The sequence below is a fragment of the Ascaphus truei genome, chromosome 10, assembly GCF_040206685.1.
Source record: "Ascaphus truei isolate aAscTru1 chromosome 10, aAscTru1.hap1, whole genome shotgun sequence".
In the NCBI taxonomy this organism is placed as follows: Eukaryota; Metazoa; Chordata; class Amphibia; order Anura; family Ascaphidae; genus Ascaphus; species Ascaphus truei.
The window spans coordinates 55,077,148-55,099,102 of NC_134492.1; the positions used below are offsets into that span (position 1 = coordinate 55,077,148).

At 53.4% G+C, this 21,955-nt stretch overlaps 1 protein-coding gene across 1 annotated transcript in view; it reads left to right on the forward strand.

The window, feature by feature from the left end:
- The window catches only part of CDC14A (cell division cycle 14A), a 117,000-nt gene that overhangs the window by 40,389 nt on the left and 54,656 nt on the right, over nucleotides 1-21,955 (forward strand). The window lies entirely within an intron of this gene.

A 21,955-nucleotide genomic window follows, 5' to 3' on the forward strand; every position in this document is an offset into this window, starting at 1 on the left:
TGTATATCTCCCCCCCTCACTGCCCTCACCTGTATATCTCTCCCCCCTCACTGCCCTCACCTGTATATCTCTCCCCCTCACTGCCCCCCTTTATATCTCCCCCCCCTTAAAAATCTAAGATGCACGCACCTACCGTCAAGGCCAGTCTCTGCCACCCACCATAAAGGCCAAGCACTGCCACCCACTGCACTTTCTCCTAAAGGCTTAGGGGCCTATGCACAGTGCCGTCTTAACGCATGGGCACGCTGGGCAGTTACCCGGAGGCCCCACGAGCACAGGGGCCCCACGCTAATCTATGCACAGACCAGAATTTAACACTAATTTTCCGATCACCCGCCTCCACGTCCAAATCTCCCGCTAACTCGGTAGAAGGAGAAAAATGGCGCCTTGTAGCGGAGAGTTGGCAGGGCCCTGTGAGGGGTTGTGTAGGTAGGGCCCTGTGAGTGGTTGTGTAGGCCGGGCCCTGTGAGTGGTTGTGTAGGTAGGGCCCTGTGAGTGGTTGTGTAGGTAGGGCCCTATGAGTGGTTGTGTAGGTAGGGCCCTGTGAGTGGTTGTGTAGGCCGGGCCCTGTGAGTGGTTGTGTAGGCCGGGCCCTGTGAGTGGTTGTGTAGGTAGGGCCCTGTGAGTGGTTGTGTAGGTAGGGCCCTGTGAGTGGTTGTGTAGGCCGGGCCCTGTGCACTGCTTTGCCCGGGGGCCTATAATGCTGTTAAGACGGCCCTTCCTATGCAGTGAAGGTTGATAAAAAATATCGCCAGGGCATTTAAATTGCCGTTTTTTGGAGCGTTGCTATCACGATATTCAGCAAGCTTTCATTACCATTCATAGCAAAATTCCCAAACGAGCAAATTGCTGCCACCGATAGGATCGACCCTGTGAAAAGGCCTAACCCGGCGATTCATTTCTGCCTCTCCCAGCGAGAATCTCGTACGAAAATTATGTTTTTTAATATACATGTTATTCCTTATGTAGAGGTGCAGGGGGTCTCCGGAGTAGAACCGCGTTGGTTTGAGGTCCGGGGACACCCTGCTTCCCGAGACACAGGCCCCTTTATGGGGTGCCAGTAACTCCTATGCTTTGGATTCCCGCGTCACGTGATCGAGACATTTCCTTGCATAGGAGATACCGGCACCTCATAACGGGGCCTGTATCTCTGGAAGCAGGGGGTCCCCGGACATAAAACCAACGGGGATCTACTCCGGAGACCCCCTGCACCTCTACACTAGGAATTACATGTATATTAAAAAACATTTACTAAGCATCAATACACCCCCCCCGTGCCCCCACCCCATAATGTAAAACCATTATTTATTTTTTAACATAGAGTGTTAATACCCAAGGCCTACGGTAATCCCCGGTGATCCTGATGGGTGTCCACAAGCCCCACAGTGCACCAGAGGGGGGTGCCCACAAGGTCTGGGGGGCCCCGAATAGGCCCCGCTAGGTGCCATGGTCCTCCAGGTGGGCCCTGCGGGTCACGGTGGGCCACAATGGGGTCCACAGGTGGGCCCGTGAGTGTCTGGGGGTCCCTGGGTCAACCCCACAGGTGTCTGGGGCCCTCGGGTGATCCCTGCGGGCCCCCACAGCTGCGGGGCCCCCGGTTCTTCCCCGCAGGTGTCCCAAGTGGGTCTGCAGGTGGTACCCGTGGGCATCCGGGGTCCTCAGGTGGTCTCCATAGGTCCCCGCAGACCTAAGGTACCAACCCTGTATTTAAAAAGTTAAAACATGGGCCTACATTTCAATCAATCCCCCCCCCCCTCCCGCCCAAACACATACAGTAATGGGCAAAATAACTATTATTTTTCTGAAGCCAGGGTCACGTTGGTATGAATGGCTCCCGATAGCATTAACACAGTTCCCTTTTAAATCACTCCAAGTCCTGTAATATTTCCTCCACTTTATTGGGAAAAGGTAGCAGGGTACAGATACTTGTGAATGGTGTGTAGTGGTGATTGTTAGTTAGGAACCGGTAAAAAGAGATGGCCTAACCAAGGGGGATAAACAGAGAAGGGGTTCTTTACTCACTGTCTCGAGGGTGGAAAAGGAAGTGAGGTGCAGTGTGGGTAAAGGAATAGTCTAGGGGCAGACCATGTCTGAACAAACAGGAGGGGGGGCAGACTAGCCCATTCTGGTGAGGATCTCAGAAACTGCTGTAGCAGCTCACTGATGTCATGCTCGCAGGCAAGGGATGCAACATTGTTGCAAGCCACACAGGCACAGTATGTGTCTGCAGACTCCATGCAGCTGGGAATAAAATCTGACAGGCAGAAACTGCAAAGGAGAGAGGGGGGTGAGTCAGAAATGTGGCTCTTGTTCCATAACATTCCCCGTCTGGTATCTGTAGATACCACTATATAACAAGCTATGTGGAACATATGTGCAATACATACAACATAACGATATACTGCAAAGGTCCATATTTCCATAGCAACGTGATACCGGCCGGTACCACTGGCATCAAAGTCCTTTGGCCAGGCTTTCCAGTAAGGGAAGCCAGGTGGGTGCGCAGCTCTTGGTTAGCTTGACGCACCACAATGTCTTTGTATAAAAGTCTCTGGCACTGTTTCCTTTTAGTCTTGTAAGAGAACAGTCCTTTTGTCTCTGTAGTTTCACCCACAGAGTGTATCCCCTTGTAGGTATACCAGCCGTAGCAGCCTGTTGCTCTATCACCTGGCGTTTGGCAGAAGGAGAGGGCTTTTGGCTCCTTGTGGGAGCGGATTACTGTCCCCGGAAAACTGGTTGTCGAATGTAATCCAATAAAGGGGGCGTCGTTTAGAGAGACTCCCTGAAGCTGAGCGCTGGGGTTGAACATTACAAGGATTTGATCGGGTTCCTGAGGGTGGTAGGCCCCAGGTGATTGGAGGTACCGACATTCTTCGCCTTCCTCCATTAGAGGTGCTGGCTTTGCGTGGCCGGTAAAGAATATCTTCTGGATGAAGACCACAAAGTTGTTTTTGGTCTCTGGTTCCCTTTGTAGGCCGCAGAGGTGCGAGGTGAACCTAGAGATGGCATGTTCTCCATTGTTTGGGAAGCGCCTCCTTGGTGAACGGAATGGTAGCGGAGTCACCCGACTGCTTAGTCCGTCTTTAGAGAGCTCCTTGGCTGTTAACTTCGGGAATCCTCTATCTTCCCTTGATGGTGTTTGCTTGTCATCGTTCCTTGTTGTCTGGAACGCTATGCACCGTAGTTCATCGGTACATTTCTCTTGCACGAGAACATCTCCGCGTAGTTTGGTGAAACGCTTTTGTGTTTCTTTGTTGACTGCCATCGGGAGGTTGTTTTCTCCCTGGACATGACGAAGAACAGTCTCTTTTGTCCTTGTAAATCCTTTTGGGAAATGTCTCTGCAACTGTCCCCTCTTACGTGTTTGAACGAACAGTCTTTTTGACACTGTGGCTTCGCCTGTGGGGCGCAATCTTTTGCGGCTATGCCAGCCGTGGCAATTGGTTGCTCTGTTGCTTGATACTCTGTGGAGAGGAACAACTGTACGTCTTAATTGTGCCCTTGCTCGCGGGAGTATTGTCTGATTGTTTGTTGTTTTTAGGACGATCCCTTTGTCGGTCACCTTTGGGAGGTTACTTTCTTCCTTCGGTGGAGTCGACTCATCATCCTTGGCTGTCTGGACTGCTGAGCATCCTAAGCCATTGTCGCATCCCATCGGCGTGAGGATGTCTTTGTTGGTCTCAGGGGTGTGACCTTGTCTTTTCTCTTCACTTGGCCCTTCGGTCACTTGGAGATGACCAAGACATGATTCAGAGAGAGATGTGTCCACATTCTGTCACCTCCGTTCTGCGGGCATCAACGTAGTCTTGCCCGTGCTCTTTGTTAGTGCACGAGTTGCGCACTATCACCCATCCTAGGTCGAGTCTTTGGGCGTATGGCGCGTTGTGGGGTCCGTTATGCTGTTTACGGACTTTATGTACCCTCATGATGTCCCTACCGAGCAGCAGCAGGATCTTGGCGTCTTGTTCCACCGGCCGGATGTGGTTGGCTATTCCTTTGAGGTGGGGGTAATGGAGTGCCACGTCTGGTGTGGGTATCTCGTCCTGTTTGTGGCCACGTGGTTGCACTCGATGAGTGTGGGAAGGGGTATGTTCACTTTGCCGTCTATTGAGCATATGGTGTAGCCATTCACTCTTCTCCCTGTGGTCTCCATTTGCCCTGCGCACGTTCTGAGAGTGTAAGGAGAAGCACCATCTTGTATGTTAAACATGTCGAAGAACTCTGACCTGACCAGTGATCGGTTGCTCTGGTCGTCGAGGATTGCGTACATCCGAATAGCCTTCTCAAGTTGTCCCTGGGGGTGCACTGCGACAAGGCATATTTTGGAGCAGGACATTTTGTCACCTTCTTTTCCGCAAACTTCAGTGCGCTGAGATGTGACGGATGTTGACTCTCCCTCACACTCAGCATAACACCCAGCACCTTCTCCCCCTCACTGCTCCCCCTGTATATCTCTCAAACTCCGTATAACACGCAGCACCTTCTCCCCTCACTGGCCTCACCTGTATATCTCTCCACCCTCAACTGTATATCTCCCTCCCCTCACTGCCCTCACCTGTATATCTCTCCCCCTCACTGCCCTCACCTGTATATCTCTCCCCCTCACTGCCCTCACCTGTATATCTCTCCCCCTCACTGCCCTCACCTGTATATCTCTCCCCCTCACTGCCCTCACCTGTATATCTCTCCCCATCACTGCCCTCACCTGTATATCTCTCCCCCTCACTGCCCTCACCTGTATATCTCTCCCCCTCACTGCCCTCACCTGTATATCTCTCCCCATCACTGCCCTCACCTGTATATCTCTCCCCCTCACTGCCCTCACCTGTATATCTCTCCCCCTTACTGCCCTCACCTGTATATCTCTCCCCCTCACTGCCCTCACCTGTATATCTCTCCCCCTCACTGCCCTCATCTGTATATCTCTCCCCCTTACTGCCCTCACCTGTATATCTCCCCCCCTCACTGCCCTCACCTGTATATCTCTCCCCCCTCACTGCCCTCACCTGTATATCTCTCCCCCTCACTGCCCCCCTTTATATCTCCCCCCCCTTAAAAATCTAAGATGCACGCACCTACCGTCAAGGCCAGTCTCTGCCACCCACCATAAAGGCCAAGCACTGCCACCCACTGCACTTTCTCCTAAAGGCTTAGGGGCCTATGCACAGTGCCGTCTTAACGCATGGGCACGCTGGGCAGTTACCCGGGGGCCCCACGAGCACAGGGGCCCCACGCTAATCTATGCACAGACCAGAATTTAACACTAATTTTCCGATCACCCGCCTCCACGTCCAAATCTCCCGCTAACTCGGTAGAAGGAGAAAAATGGCGCCTTGTAGCGGAGAGTTGGCAGGGCCCTGTGAGGGGTTGTGTAGGTAGGGCCCTGTGAGTGGTTGTGTAGGCCGGGCCCTGTGAGTGGTTGTGTAGGTAGGGCCCTGTGAGTGGTTGTGTAGGTAGGGCCCTATGAGTGGTTGTGTAGGTAGGGCCCTGTGAGTGGTTGTGTAGGCCGGGCCCTGTGAGTGGTTGTGTAGGCCGGGCCCTGTGAGTGGTTGTGTAGGTAGGGCCCTGTGAGTGGTTGTGTAGGTAGGGCCCTGTGAGTGGTTGTGTAGGCCTGGCCCTGTGCACTGCTTTGCCCGGGGGCCTATAATGCTGTTAAGACGGCCCTTCCTATGCAGTGAAGGTTGATAAAAAATATCGCCAGGGCATTTAAATTGCCGTTTTTTGGAGCGTTGCTATCACGATATTCAGCAAGCTTTCATTACCATTCATAGCAAAATTCCCAAACGAGCAAATTGCTGCCACCGATAGGATCGACCCTGTGAAAAGGCCTAACCCGGCGATTCATTTCTGCCTCTCCCAGCGAGAATCTCGTACGAAAATTATGTTTTTTAATATACATGTTATTCCTTATGTAGAGGTGCAGGGGGTCTCCGGAGTAGAACCGCGTTGGTTTGAGGTCCGGGGACACCCTGCTTCCCGAGACACAGGCCCCTTTATGGGGTGCCAGTAACTCCTATGCTTTGGATTCCCGCGTCACGTGATCGAGACATTTCCTTGCATAGGAGATACCGGCACCTCATAACGGGGCCTGTATCTCTGGAAGCAGGGGGTCCCCGGACATAAAACCAACGGGGATCTACTCCGGAGACCCCCTGCACCTCTACACTAGGAATTACATGTATATTAAAAAACATTTACTAAGCATCAATACACCCCCCCCGTGCCCCCACCCCATAATGTAAAACCATTATTTATTTTTTAACATAGAGTGTTAATACCCAAGGCCTACGGTAATCCCCGGTGATCCTGATGGGTGTCCACAAGCCCCACAGTGCACCAGAGGGGGGTGCCCACAAGGTCTGGGGGGCCCCGAATAGGCCCCGCTAGGTGCCATGGTCCTCCAGGTGGGCCCTGCGGGTCACGGTGGGCCACAATGGGGTCCACAGGTGGGCCCGTGAGTGTCTGGGGGTCCCTGGGTCAACCCCACAGGTGTCTGGGGCCCTCGGGTGATCCCTGCGGGCCCCCACAGCTGCGGGGCCCCCGGTTCTTCCCCGCAGGTGTCCCAAGTGGGTCTGCAGGTGGTACCCGTGGGCATCCGGGGTCCTCAGGTGGTCTCCATAGGTCCCCGCAGACCTAAGGTACCAACCCTGTATTTAAAAAGTTAAAACATGGGCCTACATTTCAATCAATCCCCCCCCCCCTCCCGCCCAAACACATACAGTAATGGGCAAAATAACTATTATTTTTCTGAAGCCAGGGTCACGTTGGTATGAATGGCTCCCGATAGCATTAACACAGTTCCCTTTTAAATCACTCCAAGTCCTGTAATATTTCCTCCACTTTATTGGGAAAAGGTAGCAGGGTACAGATACTTGTGAATGGTGTGTAGTGGTGATTGTTAGTTAGGAACCGGTAAAAAGAGATGGCCTAACCAAGGGGGATAAACAGAGAAGGGGTTCTTTACTCACTGTCTCGAGGGTGGAAAAGGAAGTGAGGTGCAGTGTGGGTAAAGGAATAGTCTAGGGGCAGACCATGTCTGAACAAACAGGAGGGGGGGCAGACTAGCCCATTCTGGTGAGGATCTCAGAAACTGCTGTAGCAGCTCACTGATGTCATGCTCGCAGGCAAGGGATGCAACATTGTTGCAAGCCACACAGGCACAGTATGTGTCTGCAGACTCCATGCAGCTGGGAATAAAATCTGACAGGCAGAAACTGCAAAGGAGAGAGGGGGGTGAGTCAGAAATGTGGCTCTTGTTCCATAACATTCCCCGTCTGGTATCTGTAGATACCACTATATAACAAGCTATGTGGAACATATGTGCAATACATACAACATAACGATATACTGCAAAGGTCCATATTTCCATAGCAACGTGATACCGGCCGGTACCACTGGCATCAAAGTCCTTTGGCCAGGCTTTCCAGTAAGGGAAGCCAGGTGGGTGCGCAGCTCTTGGTTAGCTTGACGCACCACAATGTCTTTGTATAAAAGTCTCTGGCACTGTTTCCTTTTAGTCTTGTAAGAGAACAGTCCTTTTGTCTCTGTAGTTTCACCCACAGAGTGTATCCCCTTGTAGGTATACCAGCCGTAGCAGCCTGTTGCTCTATCACCTGGCGTTTGGCAGAAGGAGAGGGCTTTTGGCTCCTTGTGGGAGCGGATTACTGTCCCCGGAAAACTGGTTGTCGAATGTAATCCAATAAAGGGGGCGTCGTTTAGAGAGACTCCCTGAAGCTGAGCGCTGGGGTTGAACATTACAAGGATTTGATCGGGTTCCTGAGGGTGGTAGGCCCCAGGTGATTGGAGGTACCGACATTCTTCGCCTTCCTCCATTAGAGGTGCTGGCTTTGCGTGGCCGGTAAAGAATATCTTCTGGATGAAGACCACAAAGTTGTTTTTGGTCTCTGGTTCCCTTTGTAGGCCGCAGAGGTGCGAGGTGAACCTAGAGATGGCATGTTCTCCATTGTTTGGGAAGCGCCTCCTTGGTGAACGGAATGGTAGCGGAGTCACCCGACTGCTTAGTCCGTCTTTAGAGAGCTCCTTGGCTGTTAACTTCGGGAATCCTCTATCTTCCCTTGATGGTGTTTGCTTGTCATCGTTCCTTGTTGTCTGGAACGCTATGCACCGTAGTTCATCGGTACATTTCTCTTGCACGAGAACATCTCCGCGTAGTTTGGTGAAACGCTTTTGTGTTTCTTTGTTGACTGCCATCGGGAGGTTGTTTTCTCCCTGGACATGACGAAGAACAGTCTCTTTTGTCCTTGTAAATCCTTTTGGGAAATGTCTCTGCAACTGTCCCCTCTTACGTGTTTGAACGAACAGTCTTTTTGACACTGTGGCTTCGCCTGTGGGGCGCAATCTTTTGCGGCTATGCCAGCCGTGGCAATTGGTTGCTCTGTTGCTTGATACTCTGTGGAGAGGAACAACTGTACGTCTTAATTGTGCCCTTGCTCGCGGGAGTATTGTCTGATTGTTTGTTGTTTTTAGGACGATCCCTTTGTCGGTCACCTTTGGGAGGTTACTTTCTTCCTTCGGTGGAGTCGACTCATCATCCTTGGCTGTCTGGACTGCTGAGCATCCTAAGCCATTGTCGCATCCCATCGGCGTGAGGATGTCTTTGTTGGTCTCAGGGGTGTGACCTTGTCTTTTCTCTTCACTTGGCCCTTCGGTCACTTGGAGATGACCAAGACATGATTCAGAGAGAGATGTGTCCACATTCTGTCACCTCCGTTCTGCGGGCATCAACGTAGTCTTGCCCGTGCTCTTTGTTAGTGCACGAGTTGCGCACTATCACCCATCCTAGGTCGAGTCTTTGGGCGTATGGCGCGTTGTGGGGTCCGTTATGCTGTTTACGGACTTTATGTACCCTCATGATGTCCCTACCGAGCAGCAGCAGGATCTTGGCGTCTTGTTCCACCGGCCGGATGTGGTTGGCTATTCCTTTGAGGTGGGGGTAATGGAGTGCCACGTCTGGTGTGGGTATCTCGTCCTGTTTGTGGCCACGTGGTTGCACTCGATGAGTGTGGGAAGGGGTATGTTCACTTTGCCGTCTATTGAGCATATGGTGTAGCCATTCACTCTTCTCCCTGTGGTCTCCATTTGCCCTGCGCACGTTCTGAGAGTGTAAGGAGAAGCACCATCTTGTATGTTAAACATGTCGAAGAACTCTGACCTGACCAGTGATCGGTTGCTCTGGTCGTCGAGGATTGCGTACATCCGAATAGCCTTCTCAAGTTGTCCCTGGGGGTGCACTGCGACAAGGCATATTTTGGAGCAGGACATTTTGTCACCTTCTTTTCCGCAAACTTCAGTGCGCTGAGATGTGACGGATGTTGACTCTCCTTCTTCTTTCTCCCCGCCATGCTCCGCTATGGAGGATGGGTTCTTGAGTTGGTGGAGTGTCATCGCCTCTGGGGGTAACGCTGTCACGTGCTTGTCACTCTCGCACACTGTGCATTTGATCTCTTCCTTACAGTCCCTGGCTAGGTGAGTCGTGGAACCGCAGCACTTGAAGCAAACTCCGAATTCTCCAAGTAACCTCTTGCGTTCCTCTTGGGACTTCATCCTGAACCCAAAGCACTTGTTGAGTGGGTGTGGCTTCTTGTGTATTGGACATTCCCTGGTTGGGTCCCTTGGTTCCTTGTCTCCGGTGACCGACTGATCGGGAGTAGTTTGGGTCATGGGAGGCACGTCCGTCCTGCGGGCCGAGACGGGTGTTTGGGGGTTACCATATCTCGTCGCTGGTCTCTCGTTCTTCAGGCTGCTCGCACTGTATGTGGTTTGCGCACCTAAGATGAAACTGGGATCGTTCCTTGTCCTTGCCGCTTCGCGGATGAAGCTCACGAAGAATGAGAATGGGGGGAAGACAACCTGCTTCTCCCTTTTGTATTTGGAACCTTGTGAAAGCCACCTTTCTTGGAAGTTGAAGGGTAGCTTCTCCAGGATGGGTCTCACTCCACAAGCTGAATCTAGGGCGTTGAGACCTATTAAGGAGTGGTCTTTCCTTGCGAACTCCAGTTCTTGCAGCAGGTCTCCAAGATCTCGTAACTTGGAGTAGTCTTTATTCGTGATCTTGGGGAAGCTCTCGATTCTTTTGAAGAGTGAATCCTCGACTGCTTCGGGGCTGCCGTAGGACTCTTCTAGCCTTTCCCACACTAGGTCAAGACCTACTTGGGGTTGATGCGCGTTTGCCGTCCGAAGTCTCTGCGCTTGCTCCCTGGATACGTTCCCCAGGAACTTGACTAACAGGTTGAGCTCTTCCCTTGCTGAGAAGTCCAAGCTGTCGATTGCGTCTTTGAACGTGAACTTCCACGTCCGGTAGTTCTCAGGGCGGTCGTCGAAGCTGATGAGTCCTGCGTGCACCAAGTCGTGCCGGATCATGTACTTGGCTATGTCTGTCAGACCTGAGACATCGGCGCGTTTGTCCCGTTCTGAAGTAGTTGCTGGGAGGGTCCGTGCGGTCGCCTCTTCCTTGGCATGGACGCGTGATGACTGCTGGCCAGTGTGAGGGGCTGTTTTCTCCCGCGTGGGTGTACCTGGGTTGCGAGCCTGTTGTGGTGCATCCGTGTGCGCTCTGGCGTGTGGATCACTGTTGCGGCTGTGGCTATCCCAGGCAGCATGTGCCATTGATGGAGCAGCGTCTTCTCCTCGTGGTCCTAGCGAGTCTCCGGTATCTGTGGAGTCGCTCCATCCGTGTTGAGATGGTGCGCTGGTGTTCACGCTGAAGAGGCTCCTGACGTAGTCTTCAGTGCGTTGGACTGGATCCTCTGAGGCAATCCGTCTGTAGGGTTGCTACCCGCCATACTGTTGCGCGGCTGCCTCTAGGACTTCAGCTTGGGCTATGGCGGCGGCGGCTTCCTTCTTTTGATTAAGTGCCTCTAGATCCGCGTCCAATTCGGCCTTTTTACGCGCCGCGGCAGCGGCGGCATTTGCAGCGGCGGCGGTAGCAGTGGCGGCGGCATTGGCGGCGGTGGCATTAGCAGCGGCATTGGCAGCGGCGGCCGTGGCAGCGGCGGCGGCGTTCTGCTCCTCTTCTATGCGCGCTCTTTCTGTCCTTACGGCTGCCTCTCTGCGACTATATTCAGCCCTGGCGCGTGCGGCCTCTGCGGCGGCTCGCGCCCTGGTAGCGTTTGTGCTTGCGCTGGACGCGTTAGACTGCGCTGATCTTGCTGACCTTGATGAGTGCCTGGATGTGCTTGAGCGCTGCGATGCGGTCTCCAGGAGGAGCTCTTTTCTCTCGCTTTGGGCGTCTGAGATGGCGGTCTGCACGACGCCATCGCGCTCCAGGTCAATCACCTTTTGCAGATCGCGTTCCCGCATGCTGTCTTCTGTGTTTGTTCTTGTCAGATAGGTGAAATATGCCTGTGACAGCGTTACGTAACGTCTATGGCTTGACTTAATCTGAGTAATAGCTTGCTTAATCTGGGTTTCTTGATCGCTAGCACTTGCGACATTACTTATCTCACGATCAGTGTCCTCCCAGGCCTTCTCTAATTTAGCGCGGTGCACTTCAACGTCAGTTTCGTATTTTTCGCGGGCCTTTTGTGTCAGTGCGACTGCCCGTTTGGGCCTTGCGCCTGCCTGCGCCTGTTGCAGATGCGCAGCGGTCTCTGTGTCTGAGAGATCGCTTTCCTGCGTGATGTCTGGTGAGGCTCTGAGTTCTGCCATGCTGTAGGTGTGTGTAGGCCTTTGCCAGTGCGTGTGGCGTGCGGTCTTTTACCTTGTCAGCGAAGGGCGTCTGTCTCAGATGGTGCCGAGTGGTGTCCTGCAGCGTGCAGCGTTGGGGTAGCTGTACTTACAGGTGTCCGTAGGCTCCTCACTGTGGGGCTGAGCAGCGGGTGGACTCAGACAGAGAAAAAGGCAGTTAGTAATTGTGAGAGAAGCACTGTTTGTTGCAAGGCTGCTGTGCAGTTTGAGCTACTGGTTGTCTGTGAAAGCTGCAGACTGTTTGCAGTTTTAGCTACTTGGTGCTTCCTTTGTGTAGTATTAGCAAAGTAAGGCTGCTCACTGTCTTTGCATAAAGCTGTGGTTGTTTGCTGTGTAGAGGCTGGTGGCTCTGTGTAGCAACGTGCTTGTGCAATGTGGTGAGAGACTGCTGTTTATTTGCTATGTAAGCTGCTTGCTTGTTTCTTTAGCATAAAGGCTGTGGGTAGCAGCTCCTCTGTGTGTATTTCCCAAGGCACACGGTCCTCTTTTTACTTTTCTGAAGCCAGGGTCAAGTTGGTATGAATGGCTCCCGATAGCATTAACACAGTTCCCTTTTAAATCACTCCAAGTCCTGTAATATTTCCTCCACTTTATTGGGAAAAGGCAGCAGGATACAGATACTTGTGAATGGTGTGTAGTGGTGATTGTTAGTTAGGAACCGATAAAAAGAGATGGCCTCACCAAGGGGGATAAACAGAGAAGGGGTTCTTTACTCACTGTCTCGAGGGTGGAAAAGGAAGTGAGGTGCAGTGTGGGTAAAGGAATAGTCTAGGGGCAGACCATGTCTGAACAAACAGGAGGGGGGGCAGACTAGCCCATTCTGGTGAGGATCTCAGAAACTGCAGTAGCAGCTCACTGATTCCATGCTCGCAGGCAAGGGATGCAACATTGTTGCACGTTACACAGGCACAGTATGTGTCTGCAGACTCCATGCAGCTGGGAATAAAATCTGACAGGCAGAAGCTGCAAAGGAGAGAGGGGGGTGAGTCAGAAATGTGGCTCTTGTTCCATAACAATTATCCAGATATGGAGAATAGATTATTTGCCCATTATTAAACACAACATTAGCCAGCATAAATAAAGTAAATAAATACAGTTCTGCTTACCAGAGCAATATGCTGGCCGTCCTCCTCACGATACAGCAGATTCTGCCCTCCATTGCCAGAAAGCATACATACATAATAAATACATTCTAACAAACCTCCAAAAAAAACAATTCACTAAATAAAAACACTAGCCAGCTAATCCAATTAATACAAGCAATAACCAGATCAACAATTAATTAATTCAAACATTAACCAATCAAAGCACTAAATTAGTAAAACAACTCGGAATTATTTCAAACAATAACCAATCAAACCAATTAATGACTAAAACAACTCGAAATTAATAGTAACATTAACCAATCAAAACAATGAATTAATACAACATTAATGAATTAATTGAAACATTAAACGACAAAGAAATAAATTGAAAAAATATCAGAAACAACCATTAAACGCATTAGCCAACACAATACATCATTAATTAAAAACGAAAAACAATCGCCAACGTTTTATTTCAATAAAGCAGGAAAAAACCCAATCCATAAAACCCCATAGTAGATCCCAACCGATGTTGTCTCGTCGTCTTCTTGGGCTCAAATGAGGAGTCACGGCCTTAAATAGGGCTTGTGACGTCACATTTTGCCTCAAACTGGTTTAACAGCCACCTGATCGGCTCTTAAAACCATGTTCCGACTTTAATGGGTTTTTTTTAATGACGTCACTTAAAGGGAATGATGCCAGCCAATCAGAATGGCTGTGCTTCATTTGCCTTTAAGATGACATTACTAAGCCGACGTCACATGGTATTTCAGCCAATCAGATTGCCGCAGTAGGCGCGCCATTGCCGTGGTAGGCGCGCCATTGCCGTGGTAAGCGTGTCATTGCCGTGGTAGGCGCGTCATTGCCGTGGTAGGCGCGTCATTGCTGCGGTAGGCGCGTTATTGCCGCAGTAGCCGTGTCATTGCTGCTGTAGCCGTGCTATTGCCGCAATAGCCATGCCATTGCCGCAGTAGCCGTGCCATTGGAGCAGTAGCCGTGTCATTGCCGCAGTAGCCGTGTCATTGCCGCAGTAGCCGTGCCATTGCCGCAGTAGCCGTGCCATTGCCGCAGTAGCCGTGCCATTGCCGCAGTAGCCGTGTCATTGCCGCAGTAGCCGTGTCATTGCCGCAGTAGCCGTGTCATTGCCGCAGTAGCCAAGTAATTGCCGCAATAGCCACATCATTGCCGCAGTAGCCGCATCATTGCCGCAGTAGGCAAGTAATTGCCGCAATAGCCGCGTCATTGCCGCAGTAGCCGCGTCCTTGCCGCAGTAGCCGCATTATTGCCGCAGTAGCCGAGTAATTGCAGCGTCTTTGCCGCAGTAGCCGCGTCATTGCCGCAGTAGCCAAGTAATTGCCGCGTTAGGCGTGTCATTGCCGCAGTGCCATTGATGCAGTAGCTGTGCAGTCGGCCTGCTGTCACGCTCTCCCTGGCTTCACCACACGGGGGCGCTGTTGCCCATACGTTGAGTGATAGCAGGGACATCGTGCCAGTCACATCTTTCCGCTGAAGTAATTAACATGCAGTAACTCAGCCCTGGGCCCTGACTCGTCGCCTGTGTGAATATAATAATTATATCAATATCACCGTTCTGCATCAGCGGGAAATGTTTCTTTTATGTGAATATGTAACACAAGATTGAGCGAGTGTACGGTATATATCTATCTTTGTGTATATGTATACATGTACATACATACATACATACATACATACATACATGCATACATACACTTAGTTAAGTTATGGTGGGTAAAAAATGTGACAAAAACCCTCCACAGCAAAGCATATAGCAAATGGAAATATACTGTATGCTCATTTGCTTAGACAGGTCTGCAACCCCGCCTTTCACCATTATCACCCAGCACACAGTGCTTTCACTGCAGCAAGGGATTCTGGGAAATGACATGCAAATGAGCACACAGTGACACCTTTTGCTTCAAAACCATTCAACCTGGTTCCCCTATAGGCTTAAGCTTGCTGCATGGTCACAGATTTGAGCCTGTAATGCAACTGTAAGCATTGTGTATCCAGGCAACGCCTCCATAGTGCCCAAACAGGGACCAGCCAATCGGTGCCAGGAAGAGTATGACGTGAGCCCTCTGGAACGAAACCAAGGGAAAGCAGTGAGGGAACATGAAGTGAACACACAAATAGGGATGATTAAAAACAATGGGAACCGGATATGTGGGCAAATATATGGATAAGCACAACTAACAGAAAACAAAGTGATAAACACCTAACATATGACTAAAAGAAAAATATTCGTGTACTGCATAGAATATATCTAACCATGAACTACATATATATATATATATATATATATATATATATATATATATATATATATATATATATATATGTGTATATATGTGTGTGTATCCATCCACCTAAGCAGCACAATGGGTCGTCTTCAACCGCAAGTGCCCATTGAAATCAATAAGCTATTGGGGGGCTGAAGGTCTCTTGAGAAGGGGCAGGAGCCTGTACTGACCAGAGAAGCTCCGGCCAGTGGCCAATGTCCGGCCTTACTTTTGCCCCCCCCCCCCTTGCTGACCAGCTCTGTGTCCCCTCCTCCTCCCTCCCCCCCGGTGGTGTCCCTGTGTCCCCTCCTCCTCCCCCCGCTGCCGGTTCTGTGTCCCCTCCTCACCCCTTGGTGGTGTCCCTGTGTCCCCTCCTCCTCCCCCCGCTGCTGGCTCTGTGTTCCCTCCCCCCCCCCCCGGTGGTGTCTCTGTGTCCCCTCCTCCCGCTGCTGGCTCTGTGTCCCCTCCCCCCCCTCCGGTGGTGTCCCTGTGTCCCCTCCTCCTCCCTCTGCTGCCGGCTCTGTGTCCCCTCCCTCCCCCTGGTGGCGAATCTGTGTCCCCTCCTCCCCCCCCCCCCCGTTACCAGCCCAGTGTCCCCTCCTCCCCCTTCTTCCGGCCCTGTGTCCCCTCCTCCCTCCGCTGCTGGCCCTGTGCCCCCTACTCCTGCCCCCCGCTGCCGGCCCTGTGTCCCCTCCTCCTCCCTCCGCTGCCGGCCCTGTGCCCCCTACTCCTGTCCCCCGCTGCCGGCCCTGTGTCCCCTCCTCCACCCCCTGCTGCCGGCCCTGTGTCCCCCCCTCCCGTGGTGGCGGCTCTGTGTGTCTGCGAGGGGAGTGGGCACTCACCTGGCCACCATACTGCTTCATAGGGGACTGATAAAACCGTGTTTATTGCTGTTTAATCCCACAATAAAGCCCCAGCTGGGGCAGGAAGTGAGGGTCAATGTGTTTAACCCTTGCAGCGTAGGCAGCGTTTGCATGAGCACTCCTCGCTTCCCCCCCAGGGGCCTAAATCTTGGTTTTATTTTTCCCCTCACTGCGCAATATTTGGGCCATCGCTGGACAGGCGCGGGGCCCACATGAATGTTTTGTCTTCAGAGCGCATGTGATGAAGCTGCCACTTGTGCGGCCATTTTATCCTCCCAAACCCGCCAATCATAAATCTAAACCGATAGTCAGTACGGAGCCTCACTAAGGAAAACGCCACTAGAAAATCATTAGAGGGGAAGAAATTGTCCACGTAACGTGGATGGTCTGTGGATATTTTCCCCACTTTCCCTGGCTCAGAGAGAGTATCACACAGGTTTACATTCAGGAAGCTCGCAGCTCAGAGATAAGGACATTGTGTGCATTCTTATCGTCATTGTTACTGCGGCTGCCGGTAGCCATTTTTATTTCCCAGGAGACTAATGCATGGACATCGAGGTAAATGTGCCCCCGAAGTGAACCTGTAACGTATGGCGGAGCGGTGTTGTAACACGTGGAGCGGTGTAGTAACATGTAGAGCGGTGTAGTAACATGCAGAGCGGTGTAGTAACATGCAGAGCGGTGTAGTAACATGCAGAGCGGTGTTGTAACATGCAGAGCGGTGTAGTAACATGCAGAGCGGTGTAGTAACATGCAGAGCGGTGTAGTAACATGCAGAGCGGTGTAGTAACATGCGGAGCGGTGTAGTAACATGCGGAACGGTGTAGTAACATGTAGAGCAGTGTAATAACATGCGGAACGGTGTTGTAACATGCAGAGCGGTGTAGTAACATGTAGAGCAGTGTAATAACATGCGGAACGGTGTAGTAACATGCAGAGCGGTGTAGTAACATGCAGAGCGGTGTAGTAACATGTAGAGCAGTGTAATAACATGTGGAACGGTGTTGTAACATGCAGAGCGGTGTAGTAACATGTAGAGCAGTGTAATAACATGTGGAACGGTGTTGTAACATGCAGAGCGGTGTAGTAACATGTAGAGCAGTGTAATAACATGCGGAACGGTGTAGTAACATGCAGAGCGGTGTAGTAACATGCAGAGCGGTGTAGTAACATGCAGAGCGGTGTAGTAACATGCAGAGCGGTGTAGGAATATGCAGTAGTAACATGCAGAGCGATTTAATAACGCAAACGTGCATAGTGTTACACACAGACGCCCGCTCTGCCGCGCTCACCCTCCTCTCTGTTACACACAGACGCCCGCTCTGCCGCGCTCACCCTCCTCTCTGTTACACACAGACGCCCACTCTGCCGCGCTCACCCTCCTCTCTGTTACACACAGACGCCCGCTCTGCGGCACTCACCCTCCTCTCTGTTACACACAGACGCCCGCTCTGCGGCACTCACCCTCCTCTCTGTTACACACAGACGCCCGCTCTGCGGGGCTCACCCTCCTCTCTGTTACACACAGACGCCAGCTCTGCGGCACTCACCCTCCTCTCTGTTACACACAGACGCCCGCTCTGCGGCGCTCACCCTCCTCTCTGTTACACACAGACGCCCGCTCTGCGGCGCTCACCCTCCTCTCTGTTACACACAGACACCCGCTCTGCGGCACTCACCCTCCTCTCTGTTACACACAGACGCCCGCTCTGCAGCGCTCACCCTCCTCTCTGTTACACACATACGCCCGGTCTGCGGGGCTCACCCTCCTCCCTGTTACACACAGACGCCCGCTCTGCGGCGCTCACCCTCCTCTCTGTTACACACAGACGCCCGGTCTGCGGGGCTCACCCTCCTCTCTGTTACACACAGACGCCCGCTCTGCGGCACTCACCCTCCTCTCTGTTACACACAGACGCTCACCCTCCTCTCTGTTACACACAGACGCTCACCCTCCTCTCTGTTACACACAGACGCCCGCTCTGCGGCACTCACCCTCCTCTCTGTTACACACAGACGCTCACCCTCCTCTCTGTTACACACAGACGCCCGCTCTGCGGCACTCACCCTCCTCTCTGTTATACACAGACGCCCGCTCTGTGGCACTCACCCTCCTCTCTGTTACACACAGACGCCCGCTCTGCGGCACTCACCCTCCTCTCTGTTACACACAGACGCCCGCTCTGCGGCGCTCACCCTCCTCTCTGTTACACACAGACGCCCGCTCTGCGGGGCTGACCCTCCTCTCTGTTACACACAGACGCCCACTCTGCGGGGCTCACCCTCCTCTCTGTTACACACAGACGCCCGCTCTGCGGGGCTCACCCTCCTCTCTGTTACACACAGACGCCCGCTCTGCGGGGCTCACCCTCCTCTCTGTTACAGACAGACGCCCGCTCTGCGGCGCTCACCCTCCTCTCTGTTACACACAGACGCCCGCTCTGCGGCACTCACCCTCCTCTGTTACACACAGACGCCCGCTCTGCGGGGCTCACCCTCCTCTCTGTTACAGACAGACGCCCGCTCTGCGGCACTCACCCTCCTCTCTGTTACACACAGACGCCCGCTCTGCCGCGCTCACCCTCCTCTCTGTTACACACAGACGCCCGCTCTGCGGCACTCACCCTCCTCTCTGTTACACACAGACGCCCACTCTGCGGCACTCACCCTCCTCTCTGTTACACACAGACGCCCGCTCTGCCGCGCTCACCCTCCTCCCTGTTACACACAGACGCCCGCTCTGCGGCACTCACCCTCCTCTCTGTTACACACAGACGCCCGCTCTGCGGCACTCACCCTCCTATCTGTTACAGACGCCCGCTCTGCGGCACTCACCCTCCTCTCTGTTACACACAGACGCCCGCTCTGCGGGGCTCACCCTCCTCTCTGTTACACACAGACGCCTGCTCTGCGGCGCTCACCCTCCTCTCTGTTACACACAGACGCCCGCTCTGCGGCGCTCACCCTCCTCTCTGTTACACACAGACACCCGCTCTGCGGCACTCACCCTCCTCTCTGTTACACACAGACGCCCGCTCTGCAGCGCTCACCCTCCTCTCTGTTACACACATACGCCCGGTCTGCGGGGCTCACCCTCCTCCCTGTTACACACAGACGCCCGCTCTGCGGCGCTCACCCTCCTCTCTGTTACACACAGACGCCCGGTCTGCGGGGCTCACCCTCCTCTCTGTTACACACAGACGCCCGCTCTGCGGCACTCACCCTCCTCTCTGTTACACACAGACGCCCACTCATCGGCACTCACCCTCCTCTCTGTTACACACAGACGCCCGCTCTGCGGGGCTCACCCTCCTCTCTGTTACACACAGACGCCCGCTCTGCGGCACTCACCCTCCTCTCTGTTACACACAGACGCCCGCTCTGCAGCGCTCACCCTCCTCCCTGTTACACACAGACGCCCGCTCTGCGGCACTCACCCTCCTCTCTGTTACACACAGACGCCCGCTCTGCGGCACTCACCCTCCTCTCTGTTACACACAGACGCCCGCTCTGCGGCACTCACCCTCCTCTCTGTTACACACAGACGCCCGCTCTGCCGCGCTCACCCTCCTCCCTGTTATACACAGACGCCCGCTCTGCGGCACTCACCCTCCTCTCTGTTACACACAGACGCCCGCTCTGCGGCACTCACCCTCCTATCTGTTACAGACGCCCGCTCTGCGGCACTCACCCTCCTATCTGTTACAGACGCCCGCTCTGCGGCACTCACCCTCCTCTCTGTTACACACAGACGCCCGCTCTGCGGGGCTCACCCTCCTCTCTGTTACACACAGACACCTGCTCTGCGGCGCTCACCCTCCTCTCTGTTACACACAGACGCCCGCTCTGCAGCGCTCACCCTCCTCTCTGTTACACACATACGCCCGGTCTGCGGGGCTCACCCTCCTCCCTGTTACACACAGACGCCCGCTCTGCGGCGCTCACCCTCCTCTCTGTTACACACAGACGCCCGGTCTGCGGGGCTCACCCTCCTCTCTGTTACACACAGACGCCCGCTCTGCGGCACTCACCCTCCTCTCTGTTACACACAGACGCCCACTCATCGGCACTCACCCTCCTCTCTGTTACACACAGACGCCCGCTCTGCGGGGCTCACCCTCCTCCCTGTTACACACAGATGCCCGCTCTGCGGCACTCACCCTCCTCTCTGTTACACACAGACGCCCGCTCTGCGGGGCTCACCCTCCTCTCTGTTACACACAGACGCCCGCTCTTGGGGCTCACCCTCCTCCTTTTTACACACAGACGCCCACTCTGCGGGGCTCACCCTCCTCCCTGTTACACACAGACTCCCGCTCTGCGGCTCTCACCCTCCTCTCTGTTACACACAGACGCCCGCTCTGCGGCACTCACCATCCTCTCTGTTACACACAGACGCCCGCTCTGCCGCGCTCACCCTCCTCTCTGTTACACACAGACGCTCGCTCTGCGGCACTCACCCTCCTCTCTGTTACACACAGACGCCCGCTCTGCGGCACTCACCCTCCTCTCTGTTACACACAGACGCCCGCTCTGCGGGGCTCACCCTCCTCCCTGTTACACACAGACGCCCGCTCTGCGGGGCTCACCCTCCTCTCTGTTACACACAGACGCCCGCTCTGCGGCACTCACCATCCTCTCTGTTACACACAGACGCCCGCTCTGCCGCGCTCACCCTCCTCCCTGTTACACACAGACGCCCGCTCTGCGGGGCTCACCCTCCTCTCTGTTACACACAGACGCCCGCTCTGCGGGGCTCACCCTCCTCTCTGTTACACACAGACGCCCGCTCTGCCGCGCTCACCCTCCTCTCTGTTACACACAGACGCTCGCTCTGCGGGGCTCACCCTCCTCTCTGTTTTTTTTTTTTTTTCAACATTTTGTTTATTGTGTTTTTCAAAGTATAACATACAGTTGTCACATTGTCAAAATAAAAAGCTTTCCATGGGACAAACAACATTCATACCGCCATTCATACCAACCTGGGAAAAGGGAGACCGGAGGGTGTGGGGGTAGGAAGGGGGGGGGGGGGGGGGGGGCGTGGAGGGGGAGGGGGGGGGCAGAGGAGTCCTTTCTAATGTACGATGTTCTCCGTTCCTGGTCCGTAGGTCAGGTGTTACAACCAACTGTTTCGGCGAGGCACCGGGTAGTTAATATAGGGGGTAATGGATCTGTGTTAGCGTCCTCCCGTGGCGGGCATACTGTCTCCCTCGTATGTGGCTGATTGCAGCTTCTGCTCGCCATCCAAGGAGAACTCACCTGCCGCTTTTAAAGCCAGATGGAGGCATTGCTCACCCCTGGGATGTCTGTCTGTGCCAACCAAGGCAACCAGACTTTTTGAAACTTTGGGCCAGTGTCGTTGACCAGACTTGTCAACATTTCCATCTGGCAAACAAACCAAATTCTATTCCGAATTTTGTCTAATGAAGGAATTGCATTCTGTTTCCATAATGCTGCAGTCTCGCACCTCATAGCCGTAGCAAAGTGTGCGATCAGTTTGTTCCCTGATCTAGATACGTCTGTCGTGGGTTTGCCTAGAAGGAACACCCACGGATCTAGTTGAATTTTGAGGCCCAGAAAGAGCCTCTGTAGCCAATCTCTAATTTGGATCCATACGGGACTAATTCGTGGACAAGACCACAGCATGTGTAACAGGTCCCCCTGTTCCCCGCACTGCCTGGGGCAGAGCGGGGAAGCGCCCGGCGCGAATTTTGCCAATCTAACTGGGGTGAGGTACCACCGCATTAGTACTTTATATGAGTTCTCCTTTAATGTTGTACAGATCGAACTGCTGGCTGCCGCCTTAAAAATCTCAGTCCAGTCATCGTCCTCCAGTGGTTCCGTCAGATCTGTTTCCCATTGTGTCATGAACCTGGATTTGTGTGAATCGTCGCTATCAGAACCGACCACCACCCTGTACAGCGCAGATATAAGTCCCCGTGTGTCGGTGCCTCGACGACAGAGCTTCTCAAAATTGGTTAACGGCGGTCTAATAGTGTGT